Source organism: Ctenocephalides felis, unplaced genomic scaffold (genome assembly GCF_003426905.1).
Source record: "Ctenocephalides felis isolate EL2017-DRISC unplaced genomic scaffold, ASM342690v1 CF-g0.4_SCAFFOLD_03573, whole genome shotgun sequence".
Taxonomy (NCBI): Eukaryota; Metazoa; Arthropoda; class Insecta; order Siphonaptera; family Pulicidae; genus Ctenocephalides; species Ctenocephalides felis.
In genome coordinates this window covers 5,357,663-5,367,212 of record NW_020539727.1, presented here as the reverse complement: position 1 = coordinate 5,367,212, position 9,550 = coordinate 5,357,663, and the positions used below count along the sequence as shown (strand labels likewise).

General features: G+C 29.2%; 1 non-coding gene across 1 annotated transcript; it reads left to right on the top strand.

Moving 5' to 3' along the window:
* The first annotated feature begins 6,669 nt into the window (after positions 1–6,669).
* On the top strand, positions 6,670–6,741 carry Trnap-ugg. The gene has a single exon. It is a non-coding gene; the product is annotated as a tRNA-Pro (tRNA).
* The last annotated feature ends 2,809 nt before the right edge of the window (positions 6,742–9,550 follow it).

Sequence of the window (9,550 nt, the reverse complement as noted above, 5' to 3'; positions counted from 1 at the left end):
ACGGTTCAAATTTTTTAATGTCAAATAATAATAAGTGTTTTTTTGTCATTTTTGCCATCTTGTTTCTACAATATTACTATAGCTTTATCGTTTATTGAATCTTGAAAAATTCCTTTGACAAACTCAAAAAAGGATTATCAAAATCCGAATAACCGTTTAGGGGAAGTATCAAATCATACACCCACGCAAAAGAATTTTATATATAAGGTATAAGTAAGTACTTTTAGAGCGATACATAAAAAAATATTATTTACTTTCAAACGGTTTGACATACAATTTAATGTCATTATCAGTGGATATTGAACCTGGTATTTGACAACTAAAGTTGTGTACACAGCACAAAATTTTGCACTAACATTGATACAAGTAACTTATCAAAAATCGTAAATGTTTTTCCTTTTATTTAAATAGAAAAAATATATAGAATTCTGTTCCACAAAAATGCAAAGAAAGTTAAAGTTAAATAGCTACAGTGTCCGAGGCTTGTATCAATATATGATGTATGATATAATACAAATTGAAAGTGAATTGATATTTTTTAGTGTGTTCTCTACCAAAATGATTGTTGTTTTTTAAGGTCAAACTTTGACAATTTATTTTTGCTTACTTTTTCTTATTCCTACATAACTAATATTTTTTTGAATCAATAGCATGCTTGAATCCCTTCGGAAAATCGCAAAATCTCTTTCTGAATTTGAACTAGCCACTTTGGAGGAGTTCAATATCCTATCCGTGTATAGAAGATATATATATCTACATATATATAAAAATAAGTCGGGTTTTCCTTCCTGACGATATAACTCCAGAACTCACAAACCGATTTCGACAATTTTGCATTCGTTGGAAAGATCTCGGGTTCCACAAGGTTTATATCTAAGAAAATTAGTGGTGCATGGCATCGTGCCTTAATGCAAATTGCTTGAACTTTAAGCACCGTAAATAAAAATTCGAGTAATGACATTAGTGAGAATTATCAGAATCATGCTTGGTTAAGTCAACGAGCAATTCTTGAGCACTGAATTTCACCATTCAATCAAAAATTGCTGGCAATTTGGTGACATAACAATGATTCCGACTGGTCTGCAATTTTTAGTTTGCCTTGCGTTCGCAATGACAATTAACAAGTCGCAAGGCCAATCGCTTAGTGTTTGCGGGGTAAATTTTAAATAGATTATTTGAAAAATCATTGTTTTTTACATGGGCAGTTATACGATGTCTGTTCACGAGTTGGAAAACAATCCACTTTGTTTGTGTCAACGTCAGTGTCAAAAAACAAAAAATGTGGTTTACCAAAGAGCACTTCAATGAAACGGATAATTTGCGGATTCACTTTCATTTACTTAGAGAAGTTCAACTAAAAGACACTTCATTTTTGTAATCGAAATGAATTCATTACTGTTATATAATAAAATCAAATTTTTCCTTTTCAAATATAAAACAAACAAAAAAAATTTTCATCTTTCTCGCGAAACCATCTGGTGGCGAAACGGAGTTTGCCGGGTTTGCTAGTATATATATATATATATATATATATATATACAAACATATTAAACACTAGAATTTATTCCACATCTACTTACGTTATCAGAAAAACAGCATTACAAGGGGTACGTACCTGTAAAATAAAAAAAAACTGATTAGATATGTGCATAATGATGATAACGACAATGTAAACTAAAATCTAGCTGATATATATCACACGTTTGACCTACTTATACAAAATGTATGAAAACTAGGTGTAAGTAGCATTTTGACTTAAGGCAAGTTGCATGAACTTCCTGATATATATTGAAAATCGACTTAATCAATAAGACGCTAGTGGCGCATGGCATCATGTCTTAAGGCAAATTGCTGGAACTTTCCGTACCAGAATTAAATATTCAAGAAAAAAAAATCAAATATCATTAAATATCGATCAATGATAAATAGCAATTATTCAAAATAATTTCATAGAGATAATTGTAATTACGTTCATACCTTATACAGTACCGATCATATCGCATAAAAAAACTTAACATTAGCAATAGGTGCCGAATAAATCCATCTGAGGATATATTTCTTACGAGTAGAATAACGCATATGAAATATATACATTTTTAAACTAAATTATTAATTTTTTTTAATATGATACAAAAGATATGATTTTTTATGTTATGATACCAAGGTGAATGGATTATAATAAAACTATAAAAGTACTTTGATAAAACTAGTTTTGTCTAATGTGTAATAATAGTTTTTAATAGATATCCAATAAATCTTAACGTAAGGTCTATAAAATTACATCCCCAATACATACAGCATGATTCTAATAATGAGTGTTATTCCGTCTCTAATTCAAATGATTAATAAATTAAAATTTATATTTAAAGTATTTATATTTAATCACTCAAATCGATCGATTCGTGCACTACATGGACTGCTAGTCCTTATATGTTTTCCATTTTATAAAGTGTCAAAAGATAGAAGAGATGACGTAACTTAGTGAACGAGCGTTGCCGACAATCGTGAATACACCCGAATGATTAAATGTCAGATTAATATATAATGTTTAATATATAATATAATATGCAATATTATATTATATATTAAACTAAAAAAAAATTAATATTGTGTGTGCAAATCGAGTATAGAATATTTACTTTCAAGTTCAGCACGTGACTCATGACATATGACCTTCACGATTGTCGGCAAACGCTCGTTCAATAAGTGACGTCACAGACCGCTTTTAATTTTTTGACACTTATTTTGCGCTCGACTAGAAGTCCATGTAGTGTAAGGTCTATGACACAAATACATCAATTTTTCTAAGGAATGCCAAATTGTTCTGATTATGCAAAAAAAGCTATCACTACAGCTTGATATCAGGTTGCATGAAAACCAAAGTATGCACTGGGAGCCTTGTATAAATCATAAAAAGTCGATGTAAATAATTTTTAAAAACTACTGAAATTTCTCTTTACAAAAACTGTGACCATATATTTTATACGAGTGCAGTATATGAAAATAGCTCGGACTGACGTCCTTATCGGAACGTGCCGAAACAAAACAAAATCATTTCAAACCCGGCAATGTTCTATCTCTGATTGGAAAATATCTGCACCACATATCATTCGACTGCGTTTTGTGTTTTTCGCTTTTTAAAAAAAATATCACATGCGAAAAAATATAGAGGCACGTTTCATCAAAAACCAAAAACGGTTACCGGAACAATGATAGTGTATCGTGTGTGGTGTAGAAAAAATCAGAAGTTTCAAACAAATTGATATAAATCATCTTTTGACTATACTTTGAATAGATGTGGCAAAATTAATTATTTCAGTAAATATTAATTGTGTTTTTTTTATTTTTGAAAAGTTGGGTGAACAGCATGTGCAAATAAATAGTTGGTTAGAAATAATCACTTCTTGTAATCAAAATTTATCACTTTTTGTAATAATTACATAGGATGAAATATAGTTTTGCAATGCTTCATATAAGCTCGAAATATTAAATTAAACTTTTCACACATCTTTTAAAACACAAGTTCTTAAAATATTTATCATTAAAATCTCCAAAAATCTATATAGACAAATATGATCAATAGCATTGAAATACTCATGAGCCTAAAATTGCTTAAGCATAAAAAAAATCAAAAACCTCAAAAAACACAAAATCTTTCAAAATTTCATAATGATATAAATTTTCAAGAATGCTCATGAAGCATCATTTAAATTAAATCAAGTACCTTAAAATTCACAAAAATCCCCAAAAAACTTCTTACTATGCTCAGTAAAACTCCTAGCTAAATCATCATTGTGGAAATATATTTTACTCCAGTTTTGCAAAAAATTGTCACCTAGTCTTTTTACGCCATATAAAATGGGATGGCAAACAGATCCAATGTCTTATTTTTAATTATAAAGGAATTTTGCAAAATAATAGCTACGTTATTCAACCAATGCAGACCATAAATTTTGTGTGTACATTTTTTACAGAGATATCACTTATCAGCATGTCTCCACATTAATAAAATTGTTTTGAAACACTCTAATCGGATGAACCGTGAATTGTAGACCAAAATTTGTATCCGAACATGCATACAAACATACTACACAACACACACATTCTAAAATTTCACAAATATAAATTACGGTACGGAAAGTTAAGTCTTAAGGAACAATTTGTTTTGAATCATTCTAATCGGTCGAACCGTGCTCTCAAAATCGTGGACAAAAATTAGTATCCGAACTTTCACACTATACACCCACATTCAAGATTTTCAATAATTTAAATTGTGGTACGAGAAATTCCAGAACTATGTCTTAAGGCACAATGTGTTTTGAATCATTCTAATCAGTTGTAAGCTGATCTCGAAATTGTCGACAAAATTTTATATCCAAACATACAAACTTGCTACATACACACGAACTCGCAAATATATAAATTACGGTACGGAAAGTTCCAGAAAATTGCCCTAAGTCACAACGCATAATGAAAACCTGTTTACATTTATAGTTAAGTATAAAATCTGTGATTCTCGCTTTACTAGTTTGAATATTATTATATCAGTATACACAATTTATATATATATATATATATATATATATATATATATATATAAATATATATATATATATATATATATATATATATAATTCTGCCAGCAAAAACTACGAACCCATTCGTATTCCCAGTCTAACAAACTGCACAGTCATCACAGTTCCATTTTAATTATGGAGTTTTGTAATAATAACACAAAAGTTTGCGGCTAGGGAGTAGCAATACAATAAAAAATAGTTTATATATATATATATATATATATATATATATATATATTTCACAATAAGACTAGAGACTACGCCTAGAGAAACTTTAGGAAAAGTTATTTAGTTCTGCTCGGCGTCGCCACCGCGATTCGAAATCATGAGACACATAAAATACAATTCAGCAGAAACTTTGTCAATTAATTTATGGAACTGAAACGATTAATATGCCGTTGTAGTGCGTTCTCTCTGTGAAAGGAGAGAATCAACTTGAAATCGGATTAAATAGATTGTTATGGAAAAAATATAATAGTGGTTGAACTGCTCTGTTTCTATGGGTAGGTCAAATGTTATCTAAATATCGGAAATTCTAAAATATTTAGAATCTGATGACTGCGCATTTAACATTCTGAAATCAAATTGATTTGAATTTCGGTAAGTTAAATTTATGCTAAGACTTTAGGTATCTTCAATGTACTACATATATCCATGCGGTGCTGTGTTAGATGCATCATCGAGAGAAATATCCCATCCAGCATCATTATTTTTTTACTTTCATTAGGTGTAAGAGTTGGACAACCCTTGATGTAATTGATCATTCTTATGTACATTTGAGCTTTTTTAGAAGCTCAAAAGAGTTCAATCAAAGTTCAGACAAAAGTTCAAAAATCGAGATATTAGCTACACTAGCTATGAATGAAAATCTGAACAAAAACTTTCTAATACATCTAGTATTAGTATTAGTTATCAAAATAGAAAATAGCCCTCGTATTTTTTGTCATTAATTGTTGAACTATATTAGATGCATCATCGAGAGAAATACCCATCCAGCATCTTAGCATCAGTATTTTTTTACTTTCATTAAGTGTTAGAGCTGGATAACCCTTGATGAAATTAATCATTTTTATGTAAGTATGAGCTTTTTCATAGGCTCTCAATTGAAATTGTGTCAATTAAAAAATTATGTAATTATTATAGCAATTCTTACGAAATAAGGGTTTGTAGCAAAAGAGTTAAATTTTAGGATAATATGTATTTTTTAATAATATATCTAAATACTCAAATTAGAAATAACTATCAGCCACCTCACTATACTTCATAAATGATTTGATGAATGTACCTCGCTAATGCGCTTTACCGAAATTACTATAAATGTGAAAAGTTTAATATTGATATGAAATAATTATTTTCAATTAACGTATGGGATTATTATTAATTCAAATATTATGGACTGTGAATTTAGTAATTTCGAATAATAAGAACTATGAAACAATATTGGAATTATTATAATAATTGCATCGCTTTTAAATCGATAATACTATTAGTGTTAAATATTGTATTTATATTAGTCTAAAACCAAATCGGCCAGAAATTATGGTATAATTGCAACTTTAATTTAGTTATGCATGTTACAAATTCAATGTTCTATAAAATAAAAATGTACCTGCCAAATGTATATAAAAGTTTCTAGGAATAAAATTAGTGTAAATTGTCATTATAATCGTTTGTGAATTATGATTCTGCCACAATATTAAATTTATGGCATATACTAAACGAATCCTAAAATAGTAAAGGCTAGGAAAATTGGCTGAATTATTTAAATTCATTGAAAATGGGCAGCAGTTTTTGGAAATACCAAAAAGTGTTTGTGCACTATAATTAATTTAATTACAGATTTTATAAGTTGGTTGAAAAATGAATGAAAATTGCATTGATTAGGTCTTAGTGATATCTTAGATATCTCTTCACCAGAAAATCATTAGCATCCGATTGGTTATTTTTTTTTGCATGAATAATGAGAAAAATAAATAGAATAATTTAAAAGTTATTTGAATTTGTGCCGATATGCAATGAAGAACGCTAGAAGAGAATATGAACATTGTTATAAGGCTTCACCGATCACATGATTAGACCAATCACGAACAGCGGCTCAATGGTCTAGGGGTATGATTCTCGCTTTGGGTGCGAGAGGTCCCGGGTTCAAATCCCGGTTGAGCCCAATATTTTTTTTCTTTTTTTATAACGGAATATGTAATATTTTTAAAATATATGATATATTTAAGTTTCTTAATAATTACTAAATTGTTTTGAAACGCAATATGTGGACTAATGAGATGGATATCGTGTTTTGATAAAATACTGCTCCCATACACAAAGCAACATGCATTTCTCAATTTTGCTGCCAAACGATTCAGAATGACTAGAGCCGTCAAAAAAAAATAAAGGTAGCAAGTAAGATTATAAGATTTTCGTCAAGATATTAAAGATAGTAAGGTTGTAGATTGTAACTTTGCTTCCTTTACTATATTATATTCCTTTTATTAAATCACATGCATCTTATTTTATCAATATTAAATATTTGCTACAAATATGGTATTCAATTCAATATATATATATAATCAATTATTCTCTAGAATCTAATTTTAATCATGTCCAGCCTAAAAGCAGCAATGTATTTAATTATTAAAACGTATTTTCGAGTATTCAAGCATTTAGTTTTACATAAACCACTCATCAATAATTATATAGGGTATTTATAAAATTTGATTATTGATATGAAATAATAATTTTATATTTGCGCAATAACAATTATGCGAAATTTAATCTCCCAATGTTTTAATTATGAATTATTATGGAATGCATTTCATTTCAAACTAATTTGGAATCTATCATAGAATTATAAATAGGATTTCAATATATTTGTAATGCATTTATGTATAAATACAATATAATTAAATTAACTAAGAAATATGAACAATAACACTTTTTTCACTATTTTATTTTGATTTCGTTATACAAACTAATGTTTTAATTGTTATTATAGTATCTGTTTTGCCCAAAAATATTTTCCATTTTAATAACTTCAGATTCATAGAAACTATGAATAATATAGAAATAATTTCTAATTAATTTAGAAACTAACTTACGTTTAGTTCACGGTACTATTGTTTGATTTGTTTTGTTATTTTCAAGGAACAGGGTGAAATATTCTTCTGATTCAGGCATTTTATATTAAATCAAGATTGGTACTACGATGTCACTTTAACATGTTCATTAATCTATGCCAATTTTCTTGTTGATATCGGTACGCATACAACGTCGATGCCGTTACGCATACAACGACAGATCTCTATTCACATACAAGACGACTAATCACAATCGACCCGTATAGATATCGAGAACGAATGACGATTCATTGGCACTCGACTCTTATCTTGTCTTATCTGCCGTATCGGACTTCCGTTGCATTTGTACGGATTTACACCCTGGTCGCCCCTAAAGAAGTTTTACTTTAAAAATTGTTTTACCTCCAATTTATTAATTTATTCAATTATCCTCCCATATAAATTTATATGTTTGTTTCAAATTTTATTCCAAAGTTATAAAAATTTGTTTCAAATTTTTATTTCAAGAAAAAAAAAATTGTATATCGAAAATGAATCAGATTTTATTTTTAATTCTGACTGAAATTTTATTATACTATAAACAAATTATTTCAACTTTGCAATTCAGTTTATATAATTCTTATAAATATTAGACAATGTTACAATATTTATAATAATCTATTTGAAAACATTCAATATTGCTCAAACATTTCGTTACGGTACGGGAAGTTCCAGCAATTTGCCTTAAGGCACGATGCCATACACCCCACTAGTTTGTTTTATTATTTTCAAGGAACAGGGTAAAATATTCTTCTGATTCGGGAATTTTTCATTAACTCAAGATTTGTACTACGATGTAACTTTAAAATGTTTATTTATCTATGCCGATCTCCTTGATATCGGAACGAATACAACATTCATTCCGGTACGCATACAACGACAGATCTTTATCACATACACGACGACTAATCACTATCGACCCGTATAGAAATGATATCATCGAGAGCGAATGACGAATCATGGGCACTCGACTCTGCCGTAACGCACTTCCGTTGCATTTGTACGGATTTACAGATACAACGCGCATAAAGAAATTTTACGTCAAAAATTAAATTACAATTAGAGAAGTTCCAGCAAATTGCCTTAAAACGCAATGCCATCCACCACAATTGTTTATTACCCTAGTTTAGAATTACAATGAACTATATAAAGCTTTTAATACAAAAATCTTATCTTTTTTACCAAAATCGATACAAATTGAAATAAATTGTTTCTCATCATCAATTTATACGCATGACGATCATCAAATATTATTAAGAGAAATAATAATGATTACGTAGTAATTTAGCAAGTTACTTCTGGGTCGATGTCAGTAATTTAATAACTCCCAGATCGTCTTACGAATACCAATATTTCGTCTGTATTACCCCGGCTTTGCCTTGTATTCGGAGATATACTCGAAAAACGTTCCAATTAGTACGATCAGTAATTAATACAGATAATGATCAGTCAAGCATTTTGCTCAAATGCCCCTAATAACTGATCGATACAACGATATCGAACAAATAACAGGAATACATGACTCCAAGACACTAAATCTGGATGGTAAAATTAAATTTGGGATATAATTAAAATAATTTTAAGATATAATTGTTAACTTCCCGTAGTTCAAGTTATAGTAATCGCAAAAAATTGAAAATGAAATTATTTATATAAATTTACGTTTCAGAAGTTTCTGAATATTTTGGCATACCTTAGAAAAAATGGATGTATGTGTGTGTGTATGTGAGTGTGCGTGCGGATACAAATGTTCGTCCACGATTTCGGAAACACCGATCAAACTATTTGAATAATTCAAAAAACATTCGATTCGTATTGATAAGGAAACGTGCTGATTAGTTTTTGGCGAAGGCAGGTCTAGCC